Below are 16,763 nucleotides of genomic sequence, written 5' to 3'. Positions count from 1 at the left end.
CTTTGTTGGCTTTGTAAGGTTTTTGAAATGCTGATGTGCAAATGAACCTTGTTTGATTTGATTCCATGAGCATGAGCCAGGGCCTTCTTCTGGGGCAGGGCTGAGCTGAACCCTGAGGTTGCAGAGATGCCCAAGGTGCCTCTCTACAAATAGAAGCCTTGTAGAAGGAGACAGACCTGTCTGTGACACACTCACATGTAGTGTGAAGGGGCTCTTCACATCAGAGGAGGGAGCAACCATGGTGCTGGGGGTGGGGAGTGAGTGGGGGATTTAGAGAGTGGACCACACTGGAGCTGGAGTGTTAAAGGCTGACCAGAAGGAGGGAACACCACGAACAAGACCCAGACATGAACGTGTGTGGAAGAGTCTCAACCTCAAAATAGATGGGAAGTCAATTAAATGTTCTTTATTTTCTAAAACAGCTTAGATTCTTTCTGTCTCTCCCTCTTTCTCTCTCTCTCTCTTTTTTTTTTTTTTTTTTTGAGACAGAGTCTCACTCTGTCACCCAGGCTGGAGTGCAGTGGTGCAATCTCAGCTCACCACAACCTCCACCTCCTGGGTTCAAGCAATTCTCTTCCCTCAGCTTCCGGAGTAGCTGAGATTATAGGCACGTGCCACCACACCCGGCTAATTTTTGTATTTTAGTAGAGACGGGGTTTCCATGTTGGCCAGGCTGGTCTGTAGCTCCTGGCCTCAAGTAATCCTCCCGCCTCGGCCTCCCAAAGTGCTGGGATTACAGGTGTGAGCCACCACGCCCAGCCTAAATTCTTTTGACTTTGTTGCTGCAGGGGAGTGAAAACTTAACCTTGGTAATTTTGGGTGGGGACATTTGCCTTTGCCATTGTCTGGTCCTGAAGGTCTGTTCCGGTTGTCTCGGAAAGCCCTAATCCGTGACTAGCCCTTGCAGCCTGTGGCTCCTCTGCTCCTTTGACCCCAGTCTGAGGGGGATGCTGGGGCATCTGAGAGCAAGCCGGAGGGAAGTCTGGTCTCTGAGAACCACATGCTGCAGAGGATTCAGGGGCCCTCTGTGACATCCACCACCCGTGACTCTTTGGGCCTTTGGGGTATGGTTTGGAAAATCCTGTCCCCAGCACACTGTGTCCTAGCCAGATGCTCTGGGCAGGGGTGGGAGTGGGGAAGGGAGCACCGGACCAGCTGTGAGAAATTTCCCCACGTCCCCTCTTGGAGTCCCTTCCTTCTCTAGGTGCTGGCCACTCTCAGGAGTGTGTGCATGGTGGGAGCATATGGGGAAGGTGGCGGGGGGCGGTGTTTGCAGATGTTCTGGCCAAGGGAGCCTCTGAATGGGGCACTGGGGACCCCGAGACCTCTCAGCAGGCATTCTAGAGGCTCATCGGCTGCCCTGCTATTTGGATACTCTACAGAGCCGGGATTTATGTCCCTTCCCGGCTCCCACGCCTCTTGCTGGGGAGGGTGGCTCATTTTTCACGGGTGCCGCGTGACTTTCCAGACTGTATTTTCAGCCTCGGTTTGACGTCAGGCTCTCACCGTCCCAAAGGATGGGCTTTGTACATTTCCAGGCCGCAGACCGGAGCCTCCCATCCCTTTGGGCCTCTTGGGCGGTCCCTACGGCCACCTCCCGCAGCTCCCTGGGGGCGGGGGACCGCTGGATGAGGGAGGAGGGGAGGTACTGGGGGGAAAGGGCGGTTGGCGGGAAGGAAGTCCAGGTGAGACAGGCCCGCGTTGGGACTATCGTGCGCGGTATGTCGGCAGGCAGGTGGGGCTGGTCCGGGCGCAGGAGGCGGCAGAGCAGGAGCAGCAGGGGGAGCCAGGCTGGCCGAGCTGGGGGGTGAGCACGTTTGTCTCAGGCAGCTCATCGCCTGACAACCCCGGGAACGGGCTCTGCCCCAAGGCCTAAAATGAGGGAAGATGAGGAAATGGGGGTGGGGACGATGGAGAGGATGGAAGGGGCGGCGGGGGGGTGCGGTGGTCTGCGCGGTACAGCAGCGTCCCTGCGGGTTCCCCTCATTTAGTCCTCAAAACAACCTTGCCGCGGGTTGTGGTTGTCTCTTTTCACAGACGGAGAAAAATTGTTGCGGGGAGACTGCTCTTGGCCTCCCCTCAGCTTTTGTTCAGCATTGAAGGGGCAACATCTGTTCTCAGAGTTGGGCGCCCAGGTGTGCCTGAATTTCATCACAGCGGCCCCAAAGTGCTGACCATGGCTGTGTCTGGGTGTCTCCATCCTCATCCCGTCTGTGAACTAGGGCTCCACCTGGGTCAGGTACCCCAAATACTGTCAGGAGACTTCAGTTCCAGTTTCTGCCCTAACATTTTCTGTGCGACTCCACGACAGTCATTTAACTCTCTGGGCCTCAACAGCCCCATTGCTTTGTGCTTAATTAGGTAAGCATGTCCTGGGCTGAGGAAATTTTCTCTGCAGTCTAGGCCCCATGCTGCTCCTCATCCCACACCTGCTCTCTGGTTAATGTCATCCTTGGCCCTTGGCAGTCCCCGAGAAGGACCGCTGGAGTGGTCCTTCAGCCCTCCCTTGCCCTTACCCAATCCAGGCAGCTGCCAGGTGCTGCTGAGTGTGCCCCTTAAATACCCTGCATTCAGGGTCCTGAATGCTGCCCTCAGCTCTGGCACTCACGGCAGCCATCTGACTGGCCTCTCGCTTCACCCCCCTGCCCCCCAACCACCACCTGCAGCTCATCCTCTGGCTTAAAAAAATCTCCTATTCACTCGTGGAGTAAATTCATTACCTACCTCAGCAGGCAGTGGAGGGGATTAGGCGGGATGATGGACAGAAAGTACTGCACACCAGGCCTGGTGTTTGGTAGATGCCTTTCTTCAAGGCTAGTTTTTTTTTCTTACCAGTCCCTCTTTCTGCTATAAAAAGGATCAAGTGATCTGAAAATGTGAGTGTCAGCCAGGTGCAGTGGCTCCACGCCTTTAATCCCAGCACTTTGGGAGGCCAAGGCGGGTGGATCACCTGAGGTCAGGAGTTTGAGACCAGCCTGACCAGTATGGTGAAACCCCATCTCTACTAAAAATACAAAAATTAGCCAGGTGGGGTGGTGTGAGCCTGTAATACCAACTACTCAGGAGGCTGAGACAGGAGAATTGCTTGAACCAGGGAGGCGGAGGTTGCAGTGAGCAGAGATGACGCCACTGTACTCCAGCCTGGGCAACAGAGTGAGACTCTGTCTAAATTTAAAAAAAAAGAAAGAAAAAAAAAAGAAAGAAAATGTGAGTGTCACTGTGACACAGCCGGATTCCTGAGCCTCCCTTCTCACCTGTCTACCTGTCATGGTACCCCAATCCCCACCCCAGAGGCTGGGGCTTTAAAACAGTCTATCACCCAGTTCCCATCACATGGCCTGGGGCCAGGCTCTCGTGGCCCCCTGGGTGCTAGTATGCCAAAGTGGTTAAGCACAGAGGCTTTGGACTCCAACCCCAGTTCTGCCACTAAGTAGCTGTGTGACCTGGGCCAAGTTGCTTAATCTCTGTGTGCTTCAGCCTCTTTACCTGTAAAATGGGGGTGATATTAGATACTACATTTCATAGGCTTGTTATGAGAATTACATTAATTTATATATGTAAAGCAGTTAGAACAGTGCCTGGCAAAAAAAAAAAAAAAAAAAAAGCAACCCACAAAGAAGCATTCAACAAATATTAGTTAGCTTTTGTAATTATTGTCTAGAGTATAATAATAACCTCCCAAATGGTGTCTTCCTGCTTCCAGTTTTGTTCCCTCCAATACATTCTCCACTCACTGCCCAGAGAACTTTCTCTGTTGGTCCCATGCAGGATTCCCAGATAAAAGACAGGATGGTCAGTTCCGTTCAAATTTAACTGGATGTCTGGTATTCTTATTTGCTAAATTTAGTAAATCTACACCCATGCTTAAAATTTTCCCCTGGTTCTCCATTACCTTTAAAATAAAATCTAAGCCTTGTAGCATAACATTCAAGCTCTCCATGCTTCAAGCCCCTGCCTTCACCTTTTAATCTTGTCTCTTTATTTCTTATCACCCACAGCCCCCTCATCTTCTGCTCCAGCCACTTCCAGCTGCCTTCCTGGAATCCCAGAGACTGAATCAGAGCATTTTGGAGCTAGGCAGACCACCTGCCACATTTTCAGCTGAGGCAGTTGGGGCCCAGAGAGGTTAAGGGCCTGCCCAATGCCACACAGCCAGTGGGTAAGGCCTACAGTGCTCTTACCAGGACCTCAAACCTTCATTCTGAAACACCAAAAGCCGCCATCAGACCAGAGAAGGACCCTCTTGAAATAAACATATTAGCTTTGAAATCCCTGGCCTCAGGAGGACCAGCCATGTGCTTCTCATTTGCAGAGTAGAGGGGAGGCTGGATCTGCTGGCCTGGAGCAGTTCCTAGGGACTGGCCTGGCAGGCTGGAATGCCCAAGAGGTTTTGAGGGGGCAGGAGAGATGACCTGGAAATGTTTAGGATACCTAGTTTATAGAAGAGTGCTTCTGGGACTTAGAGGCTGGAAAAGCAAGGCCCTATTTGCAGACCTGTACTTGGGGGTTCAGCCTCGAATGGAAACTTATTTCCTTGACTCCAGGCAGCTGAGAGTGAGGACACATTAGGCTGGGGATTCTGAAATGGGCAGAATAATCCTCGGGGGCAAACACTGAGTGGAAGTCATCTTGATGGGAGGGGATGCCTTTCCCACTGGGCACCTGGGCAGGTCTCACCATTCTGCAGTCACCCCCAGCATAAAATATGAAGTGGAACAGCTTCCCTGCCAGATCCCTGGGAGGCTCTGGCTCCGTTACAGCGACTCGATGAAAATATCTCTGCTCAGTGCTGAGAACTTGGTCTTAGTAATTGACTTGTATAATGTCCAAAGACTATGCATGTAACTGGCCCAAAGTGATGCATCATCTTTCGCAAAAAGATTCATCATGGAATCTGCAGCAGCCTCCCATTTGTCTGGAGCAGAAATAGGAACAACTCCCCTTGCCAGGAGTCATCCTTTGTCTTCAAAGCAAATTCCTCCATGGTTGGAAGCTTCCTGGGCCCAGGCTGAGGCCTATGGCCAACTTCCTGGCCAAGGTCCCAGAGTCCCAGCATGTCTATCTCAGGAACCTCAGCCACAGGCAGCAGCTCACAGAACATGGAGCACTGGGTTTAGGAGTCCTGAGTTCTAGGACTGACTCTGCCATCAGCTGGCTTGTGACCTTGGACAAGTCACTGAATACCCCCGGGCTTTTCCTTCTCCATCTGTAAGATGGAATTTGTGATTTCTGCTTGAACTATCTCACAGGAGAAATGGATGAGGAATTACCCATCACCCACTGTGTAGAGGGGCCCCATAGTATCATGGTTTAGAGCATGGGCTTTGGGATCTGAAGGATCTAGGGTCAAATCACAGCTCTGTTGTTTGGTGATGTCACATTGGACGAGTTTCTTAACCTGTTGAGAAAGTGGGGACACTAACAGTATCTACTCTGTAACGTTGTAAGGAATAAAATGAACGGATGCACAAGGAGCGCTTAGATTATGCACTCAGGTATTAGCTGGAGCTTTCATTGTGTACCCAGCTGCCTGGGAGCAAACAGGAAGCATAAGTGCAAATGTTTGTTGTTATAAAACAGCTCCATCACTACATGTCATATCATTTAAACGAACCCTTCAGTAACTCAAGATGACGAAACTGAGATTGGAGAAGGTAACGACTCACACAAGATCACCCACCCAGTCAGTGGCAAAGGCAAGCTTTCAACCCATTTCGAACTGACTCCAGGGCTTGTGTTTTTCCTGAAACACACTGGCTTATAATGTAGTTGGAGTAGTTGGAGAGAGTCAAGATGTTCAAGTGAGTAACAGTAAGGATGCAGAGCAGCGATGTGCAGCATGTGTAAGCATGGGACTGTAGGGGCTTGGGCTTATTTTCCACTTTTGCCACCTTTTAGCTGTGTGATCATGGACAAGTCACTTACCCTCTCCAAGTCTCATATATGTCAGATTCTTGGTACAGTAAATGGTGTTCCATGAGATACTTCTCACTGTTGCTGTTAAAGGCAGGGTGTGCTGTGTGCTGAAGGATGGTGCTGTGGCCACGCATAAGTGCTGGAAGAGTTGGCCTGTGGAACATCACTCTGGGTTGGAGGTGATCAGGCAAGATAGGTAGGAATGACATTTAAATGGGACTTTGAAGGTCAGAGAGGCTTTGGATTAGTGGAGCCAAGTGGGAGGACCTCCTGGGCAGAAGGGATGATGCACAGAAAGGAGCTAGGTATGAAGTCTCAGGAAAATTCGAGGTGAGGTGGAAGCTGGAAACCCACGAGGAAATGCTCCCATTCATCCGCCTACTGTAATAGAAGCGACTACCTTCAAAATCACTTTCTATGTGCCACTTTGTAATCATCACGTCTACTGTTCACAGCCATTCATCAGGGCAGGTGACATTATCCCCTTTTGCAAGATAAGCACCTGAGGCTCAGATAGACTAAAGAAGGTCCCCAAGGCCACGAAAGTAAGTGACACAGCCAGGACTCAGATTCAGGTCTGTCTCCAAGGTGTGCCCTGCCTGCACTGGCATACTAAATACCAACCCCTCCCAGGCCCACCCAGATGACTTTGTGCTTCCATTCAATGCCCCTTGTTATAAGCCAGGGGAGGGGTTTATAGAATTAGGTTGGGCATTGTCTCAGGACTCCAGCAGCTTGCAGTTCTGGTAAACACACACAGCATGGGTGCTCAGCTGGTTGAGAAGAACAGAGGAAGTGTGGCATTCACACGGGCTGGCACAGCCTCCCTTATCAGACTACGTGCTCTCACCCTTCCAGGTGGGAGGAGGCTGTGATGGTCAGTCTACTCTGCCGGCAAACAGATGTTGGGGTGGGGGCAGGTGAGGTGCTCTGCCCTCTGCTTCATCCCTGCCTTCTGCCCTTACCCCTAAGATCCACCAGGATGGCATAAGTGAAGAAGGAGAGAGGAAGAGCCTCAGGCTGGGACACTCTGGCTGCTACCAGGCTCCAGCATGGGGAATTTTAACCTCTGTGAAGCCTGCTGGACTGCTGTCTCAAGACCAGGTGGTGATAAAGCTCACAACGGCTGCTGACGGTCTTCCGGCCCCGTGATGATGTCTGCTTTGTTCTTGGTCTCTTTCAGGAATATTTCAATGCAAGTATTTTTTTGTCTTCTCTGAATCCATCTCTTCCTGGACCCTCACTGCCAGCTGCTTGCGCCCACGTGATTGAACCATATGAATCAGCTATGCGGTTGGCAGCCGACCTATCTGAAGGCTTGGCCACCTCAGTCAAATGTACTCTCCCCTACCCCGCCCACTTAATTCCTGCTCCACTATCTGATGCCCCTGAGAATGCTCCTTCTCATCTGCCTGCCAGGCCACCTCCTTCTCCTCACCTCCTCCTGGAAGCCTTCCCCAACTCCAGTGGCCTGTCCTATTTCTAGACCTGAGAACTCCCTAGAGCATAGCTTGTTGGGTAACAAGATTCTCTTCTACTTACTTATCCATACGTACGTAAGCATGGGAGGTCTGTGAAGGCAGGAAGCGTTCTTTTCCTGCCTCTTCATCTTATCCCCAACACCCAGCAAGGAAGGGTACAGGACTTGGTAATGTTTGAGGGATTCAGCAGTGGAGGCAGATCTGAGACATTCTGATCAAAAAGAGATTTCCATAGATTACCAAGGATGACATCTAGCTTTGCTCAATAATGCAAGACCTCTCACGATTTATTAGCCACTGTCTCCCACATTTATTGGCCACGGGGCCAGGACTGAGCCTTGGCACAGATGAAATGATCTGTTTTTACCTCCTTTGGAGGACCTATGACTCCAGCTGTGTTGAATCACCTGGGTACAAAGGTACCTAAAGTTCCACTCATCAGAGTCACACTTAAATCTGTGGCCCACCACAGACCCCAGCCCAGAGGCCCCAGTTAGATGGAGAGGAATCTGACAATGACAAATAGCCTGGTTCTTGCCCCAGTTTTGCAACTGACTTGCTGTGTGACCTTGGAAGAGTTAGTCCACCTTTCTGAGTCTTCTTGTTTTCATCTGTATAATCAAGGGTAGTGGCCTAGAGGATTGTTATGATGCTTTCCAGCTCTAAACCTTTGATTCTCTGACTCAAAGGCAAGGCTTCTTGAATAAATATATTCCTCTCCTGACAGCCAGCCTGGGGAAATAGATAATTCTGTCAGAGCATCCTTGCTCTAAACCTAGAGCTCTGCAGTCTCCCCCAAGGCTGGAAACTTTATCTTTATTCATTGTTCATCCTCGTTCTCCCTCTCCTTGGCCCTCCCTCCAGCCGTGTTTCGCTACCCCACCCCCAATCCAGGACACTGCAACCTGTCATGAATGAAGAGTGGCTGGTCACATGGCCCGGTCACCATGGCGACGGATCCCCGCAGACGAGGTAGGCATCAAAGTCACATGAGAACCCCGGAAAACTGGCTGAGGTATTTATAGAAGCAGTGGCTGGTGCCTTTATGGAAATGGGTCTATATTTGACTCTGGTACTGAAACCTCCATGCTGTCCCTGGGGCAAGGCAGGTTTTGCGTCTGATTCTCTCTCCTCATGCCTGGTGGGGCAAACATTCCCCTCCCCTTCTTGTTGTCTCCTGGCAGAACCCCCCCACCCCTACTCCCAGCTGATGCCGGTCCTGCCAGAGCTGACTCCCCTATTCTGTTTACATTGAACGATGCTTCCTTCCAGGCTGGAGTTTGGGGCCCCAGGATGCTGGGTGTGTTGGGAATTTGGGACCCCTTCTTCACCCTTTTCCCCATGTACAAACTGGAGGAATGTCCTTGCTGCTCTCTAAATATTAGAGGGATACTGCTTTCCTCAAAGACTTTGCCACTTGTTTCTTCCTTAAGAGTTTGGAGGTTGCTGGTAAAGGGAGGGAGGATATTTCTGAATGCAAGCCACAGAAAGGTTCAGCCACCTCTGCCCTTCATGGGTATGATAGTCGTGTTCCAGAAAAGTGAGCCAGCAGGAACTGTTGTTTTTGAGCACTCACTTTATAAGTTATCTCATGTAATTCGCACCACATCCTATAACATACTGCTTTTATCCCCATTTTACAGATGAGGATGAGGACGCTCAGAGTCCGTGTGAGAACCTGGATCATCCAATCCTAAAGTCCATGCTCTTCCCACGGTGCCCTGCCATGGAGTGTGGCAGATAGTGTGCTCAAAAGGAGGAGGCAGGAGGGAATGCTGGTGCTGAGGACAGAGCCGAAGAAAGGGCAGTCTAGAGGAGCAGGGAGAAACGCATTTTGTTATTTTAATGAACAGGTAACACATGCACACAGTCAAGAAAAAGAAATCAAACAAAATTAAAATAAGTCCAATACTAAGTTTCCCTTCTCAGGGTCGTCTAGTGTCCAGTCCGCCTCTGCAGAGGAAGTCACTGTGGCTGGTTTCAGATATTCTCCTTCTAGAGATCTCATGTGCATATAGGAGCAGACATGGATGTACTGAATATATATGGTACAGACATATGGCATGAAATTCAAAAGGCGGATGATGAAAAGTAAATCTTTCTCCCATGCCTGCCCCCACTCGTGTAGTTCTTCACCCTAGAGGCAAGCGCTATTATGTTTCTTACGTACCATTCCAGAAGTATTCAATGCCTCTATAAGTACATGTTTCATATACAAATGGCCATACCCGCTCTACACTATTCTGCCTTTTTTTTTTTTTCACTTAACAATGTGTCTTGGAGATGTTTCCAGATCAGAACCTATAGGGCAGACCTGTTCACTTTAATGGTTGCAAAGAATTTCATTGCTGGAGGTACCATAAATTATTTAAATGGTTTCTTGTTGATAGACATCTAATTGTTTCCTTTTTTTAAATTACAAACACTGCTACAAGGGGTATCTTTAAACGAATGTCTTTAAACAAACACATGTGCAAAATGAGTATGTGACTTCATAATCTTGATAGATATGGCCAAATTGTCAATGGGTATGTGCCTTTATAATCTTAATAAATATGGCCTAATTATCTTCCACAGAGATTGTATAATTTAACTCTTCTCTCATTAGGAACATGTGTGTTATTAACTTTTTGTCATTTGTTTTAGTTATTTGCCAATATAATAGGTAAAATGGAATCTCATTTTTCAATTTGCATTTCTCTGATTATGAATGAAATTGAACATCTTTTTACATGTGCAAGAGCCTTTATATTTCATTTTCTATGAGATTTCTATGCATATCCTTTTCTATCTCTTTCTTACTGATTTTCAGGAGGTTTTTGCTCATTAAAGAAACCTGTCCCCCTTCTTTAACAATCACTCAATGAATATTTCTGAACACCTACTATGTGTCAGGACTGTTCTAGGCGCTGGTGATACGGCTTTCATCTAGTTTGCTTTCATCTTCAAACAAATGAACAGGAAAGTGAGTGGAATGCCAGATGGTGATACGTGATTTCAAGAGCAATAAAGCAGGATGAGACAAAGGGAAAACCAGTGATGATGTCATATTTAGAGAGGTCTCACCACCCATTTCACCCAACATGATAATTTTTTCTGTGTTTTCTTTTTCCATAGTATTTTTATGATTTTTAAAAGAATAATTGGACTTTGCAAAAAACAAACTTTTTTGACACAATTGTACATATTTATGAGGTACATAGTGATGTTGTAATACATATAATGTATAGTGATCAGATCAGAGTAATTAGCATATCCATGATCTCAAACACTTATTATTTCTTTGTATTGGGAACATTCAATATCTTTCTTCTAGCTATTTGAAATCATATAATATATTATAGTTCTGTAACTGTAGTGCTATAGACACTAGAGCTTATTTCTCCTATCTAGCTCCTATCCCTCCCTTCTCTCTACCCTTCCCAGCCTCTGGTATCCCCTTTTGCAAAGAACAAACTTCTGACTTTGGTAATCCTTTCTATTGTATGTTTGCTTTCCTATTTGATTAATTTCTACATTCCCTCCTTCTATTTCCTTTGGGTCTATTTTGTAGTTCTTTCCCTGCATTTTTGAGATGGTTGCTTTGTTCATTGATTTCAACATTTCTTCTTTTCTATCTATTTAAAGCTATAAATATCCCTCTATATACTGCTTTTGATGCATCCCTGTGGCTTAATTTTTTTCATTTATCAATATTGATACATCTACAATTTATTTTGGTATGAAGAGTAAGGTAAGGAGTCAAACTTACTTTTTTCAAATGACCAAATCAATATCATTGATTAAAAATCCATCTTTCTTCTGCTCATTTAAAATATAACCTTTATCATGTTCTAAATGACTGTATCTGAGTTTACTTCTGGACTGTGTGTTCTGCCTCATGTATTTCTCATAACTAAGTCCACACTAATTTATTTTTATTTACTTATTTATTTATTTCTGAGACGGGGTCTCACTCTGTCACCCAGGTTGGAGTGCAGTGGTGCCATCTCTGAGTCCACACTAATTTAAACTTGTAGCTTTGTAATGTGTTTCACCCTCTGGTAGGCTAATTCCTCACCTGACACCCACTAATTCTCCCTTTCCTAATTCCACTGCTTTTTCTTTGTTTCTTTTTCTATATGAGTGTTAGTTTAACTAGCTTGTTTAGTTAAAAAGAAGAAAAGCTTTTGTTATTTTCACTGGGGTCATTTTAGAATTATGGATTAATTCAGAGAGAATTAACATGTTTCTTCTGTTTTGTCTCCCACTCTGAGGACATATAATTTCTTTTCCTATGTTCACACCTTCTTTTGGATCTCTGAGTAGCATTCGGAAGCTTTCTTCACATAGACTTTCTAGAAACCTTTTAAAGTTTATTCCTAAGTATTTTTCTTTTTTGTTGTTGTTGCTATTGTAACTGAACCATTTTTTATATCTTCTTACTACTGGCTGTTGTATATCTGAAGGTGTAGATATTTAATAGGTTAATTTTGTATCCAACCATGTTACTGAATTATCTTGTATAAGTTTTTTAGTTGTAAATTATTTTTTATTTTTATTTTTATTTTTTGAGACGGAGCCTTACTTTAGCCCAGGCTGGAGTGCAGTGGTGTGATCTTGGCTCACTGCAGCTCTACCTCTCAGGTTCAAGCGATTCTCATGCCTCAGCCTCCCGAGTAGCTGGGATTACAGACCGCACCACCACACCTGGCTAATTTTTGTATTTTTAGTAGAAACGGGGATTCACCATGTTGGCCAGATTGATCTTGAACTCCTGACCTCGGGTGATACGCCCACCTCGGCCTCCCAAAGTGCTGGGATTATAGGTGCTAGCCATCGCGCCCAGCCAGTTGTAAATTATTTTTTAAATGAGGCTTTCAGCCTTTAAGGGAAGAATGCACATTATATTTAAAACCCCCAGGGTAAATGGCTATTTAAGGATTCGATGAGCTAATAAATGTAAGTTGCTTAGAGTAGTGCCTGGCACATCTTCTGAGCTATTGCTAATAGCAACAGTGATAATATTGCCTTGACTTTACAGAGTTTCATCTCAATTAATCTTTACAATGACCCCCATGAGGTTAGAGGACAGATTTTACTTCCATTTTCCAAATAAAGATTCTGAAGGTCACATTCTTTTGACATAGTGATATGTCAAAAGTCACCTGTTAGGCCAGACATGGAGTGGCTTACGCCTGTAATCCCAGCACTTTAGGAGGCCAAGGTAGGCAGATTGCTTGATTCCAGGTGTTTGAGACCAGCCTGGGCAACATAGCAAAACCCCATCTCTACAAAAAATACAAAAAAATCAGCTGGATGTGGTGGTGTGCACCTGTGGTTCCAGCTTCTTGGGAGGCTGAGGTGGGAGGATTGTTTGAATGTGGGAAGTGGAGGTTGCAGTGAGCTGAGATTGCGCCCCTGCACTGCCTGGACGCAGAGTGAGACTCTGTCTCAAGAAAAAAAAAAAAGTCATCTGTCAAGATAGTGCTTGGGTCAGAACCTGAGTTTTTCTGACTATATACATCACATTGTCTCGAGGAAAAGAAAGAGAGGGGAATCTTTTTGTAAAGTGAAGCGTCCTTTAGAATCACTCGTTCCAAAGGTCTGCTTTGATTTTCACTCTGGATATTCACACATAGGTATGTTTAGCTGGGGGCACGCCTGCCCTGCTCAATAAGGATTCTATAGAGTCAGATTCTCTAGGGGCAATATGCTGTGCCTCTGAGCTCCAACAAGCCAAAGAGGCACGCTGCCTTTGGAGTTTGGGCAAGGGGGCCTGACCTCTACTTGCATGTGCCTCGGTCCTGTGAAGAGTTGTCCAGTTGTCCCCTTCATCATGGGGCGTGGTGGTTCCGAGGCTCCTCTGGGTCATGATGGAGGAAGGTGAGGTAGTGGGCATGGGAAAGGATTTGGAGGCACTTCCTCTTGGCCTCCAGGGCCTCTGACCCCTCTCTGCCCCTCTCTGCCCCTCTCTCTCCTCACATTCTGCCCCATTTCTCCTCCACCTCCCCCAACCCTGCTCGCCACTGGGGTTTGTTAGTGTCAGGAATCCTCCTCAGGCCCTGCAGGGAGGCTTCCATTTTACAGTCTGAATGAAGAACTTTCTAGAAGTTCCTGTGAGGTGGAACCTGGGAATAGAAATTGAGGTCTCCTCTGAGGGAGTAGGGATGCTTCAGAAGGGTTCTGAAGTTTCTACCTCCCATTTAAGCCTAGATAGAAAGTCATCCCCACAATGTCACTATCATGCTCTAAAGCTTTCAGTGGCTCCCTATTATCCTCTGACGTAAGTAGAGGCTTTCCACCATGACATGTCAGGCCTCCACATTAGAGAATCAAGATCACCTTCCAGCTTTAGTTTCCACTAGTTCCCTAAGTCCACAGCTTCTAAATGGCACACCTGGATCCAGACCCAGGTCTGTGAGATCGGGGACATGCTGATCTTCATGAGCTAATCCCTGCTTGTTCTCTGTTTCTTTACAGTGGTTTCCTAGCTCCGATAGGAAGCTAGATGGACTTGTTTAATCATTTTTTGTCTGAAAAATGTAATTCTATTAATGCATCTCAAATTTAAGTTTACTGTTTTAGTGGCTGTTTTACATTGTTGCCTCATTTTTCTTTAGCTTGGAATAAACTAAAACTCTAGGTAGTTTTCATATAAACTCTGATGGAATTGAGAGATGTATATGGAGAGAGAGAGAGAGTATCAATTTTATTTCTTTCTTCAAAGCAACATAACAAAGTCCCTTTGTCACTGCTTTAGGAAACATCAGGAAACATCTCTTATATCTGAATGAAGTTTGTCACTGTCTCCTTTCCTCTGGGGCTGCTTTGGGGCTCTTACTAGGCCCTGGTCCCTACAGAGGAAAGTTGTTTAGCTCCTTGACATCTTCCAAGTTGTCCTTGGCTGACTGTAAAACCTTTCCTCTGGATTCTGCCAGGGGCTGGCTGAACTTAGCACAGTACCTGACGGACAGTAGATTCCCCCAAATATGACTTGCTGGACTTGAAACCCAGACCACTGCCTGCAGACAGGAGCAGGTGGGCATGGAGATGTGGGAAGGGCTGCCACATCCAAGCTTGGCACCAGGTGGGCCAGGGGAGAAGGGGCAGCTGCCCACTCTCTCCTGAGTCTGCCCGAGGAAGTCCCTGTCCCCTTTCAGATTTTCACTGCTCCCCGCTCAACACATGGCTCATGTTGGGACAGGTGACCTTCTGGACAGCCTGGCTTGCAATGCAGAGCTCCCTCTGTGGGATCAAAGTTCTGTTCCATCCACACAGGATCCCTGGATGAAGAGCTGTGACCTGAAGCATCCCTCCCCGCCGCCCCCCGCCTTCCAAGCTCCTGATCCCGCCCCTCACAATGTTGTCATCTTCATCATCATCATCACAGCAGCAGCAGTTTACATATATTGAGTCCTCGCAGTATGCCAGGCTGCTGTTATAAACGTGTTGCTTGGAAAAATCTCATTTATTACTCAACACCCTGTGAGGGAGGGAACTGTTATTATCTCCATTCCACAGGTGAGGATATGCAGGCCCTGAGACATCCCAAGCTGGTAATAATGGGGTGAGACGATGAACCCTGGCACCTCCACTCCTGGGCCGAGTTTTTAACCACACCCTCAGTGTGCTGTCTTACTATGCTGCCCCCTCGTCCCTGCCTCTGAGAGCTGAAGCTTCATGTCTCCTCATTTTCCAACCCAGGATGGAAAATGTGCTTCATTTCTTCTGCTGACTCCAACTGATTGGTGATGTAATGAGGCCAAGTAGGGTCTCAATGGGAAATCAAACCAAAATGTATTAGGGATGGTGGCCATGGGCAAGGAAAGGGAATGAAGGAAACTGAAGTGTCATGGATGTGGGTTAGCCCTGTAGAAGCATGGAGCTCATGTTCCAGGTCCCAGTTGCTACTTCCCCCAGGGAATGACACTGGCATTTGCCTCTTCCTTCAGGTAGAATGCCACCTACCCACACGGATCAGCTTTCTTCTCAGAGGCCACAAGAGGATAACCATATCTCAAGGCACCACACAGCCGAGCATTCATTCTACAGATACATTTATACGGCAACGATGGTGGCTGGGGACTTTCTTATCAGCTGTGTTTGAGATTTTGAATGCTAATTTGGTGAGGTTTACTCATCCTCTTTGCTGATCTAACACAATCTAGGAGGATGGGGTTCCTATGATGGCTATGGGAAGAGGCCCCTCTTACTGCTTACTGGGTGAGGGAAATCTCAAAGGTGTGGAGGAGCAGGTGGATAAGTGGTCCCCGGTCATCTTGCTACTTCCACACTTATTCAATGATTACATGGCTGTTCTGGTTATTTATTGCTGCATAACAAATCATCCTACAGTGTAGTGGCTTAAAACAACAGTCATTTTTTCTCCCTTGTGGTTTCTGTGGGTCAGGCGTTTGGGAAGGACTGAGGGGCAGTGGTTCTGCTTCATGCAGTGTCAGCTGTGAGGCTTGGCTGGAGGCTGGAGGAGCTGCTTCCAAGATAACTCACTCACATGGCTGGCAGGTTGGGGATGGTTGTAGGTCAGGAGCTCAGCCAGGGCTGTGGGCTGAGGGCCTCAGTTTCTCTCCCATGGGCCTCTCCATAGGCTGCTTGGGCTTCCTCACAGAATGGTAGGTGGATTCCAAGAGCAAGCATACCAAGACAGAGATAATGGAAGCTACTGTGTTCTTATGGTCTGTATCCAGAAACAAACATGATATTAATTATCTTGTTTACATAGTCTCAGAGCATAGATTCAAAGGGAGGGAATATAGACTTCACTTCTTGAAGACAGCATTGTCAAAGAATTTTGAGGCCATGTTTTAAAACATACACAGTGAGGAAACTCTAATAATTGTGCCACCAAGAACAAAGGAGAGGGTGTATCTCAGCAGCTGTATGTTTAAGACACTCAGAAACACAAACACGACTTAGGTGAATTGCAATTTGGGTTGTTTCCATGTCCTGGGAAAAGGCCAATATGTCCTACATCTTCCTACTTAACATATTTGGGAATAGTATCTTTGAGGCTATGTAGAAGGAGATGAACATTAGGAACATCACTTCAATGCCTTTCTTTTCAGGAAAGCAGGCTTGAGTGGATGGGGGATAGCTGGGAAGGAAAGGTTAGCCAGTACACGTGTCTCCTCTTTCAAGGAGGACTAGTGCTGGGATGAGTGGATTAGGTCATCGTGTTGGATCCACCATGTTTGACAGGGCTGCCCAGTGTGTAAGCTTTGACTGAGCACCTACTGTATGTAAGTCACTGTGCTGGGGCTGTACGGCATGAAGCTATGAAGAAGAAAAGATCCCTCCCCTGTAAGGAATCACACTCTAATTTGAGAGGAAGGTGTAGACACGTGAAGGCAGACTTATGTTATAAAG

This window comes from Pan troglodytes, chromosome 1 (genome assembly GCF_028858775.2).
Source record: "Pan troglodytes isolate AG18354 chromosome 1, NHGRI_mPanTro3-v2.0_pri, whole genome shotgun sequence".
Lineage (NCBI taxonomy): Eukaryota > Metazoa > Chordata > Mammalia > Primates > Hominidae > Pan > Pan troglodytes.
Note: the sequence above shows the minus strand (reverse complement) of the source record.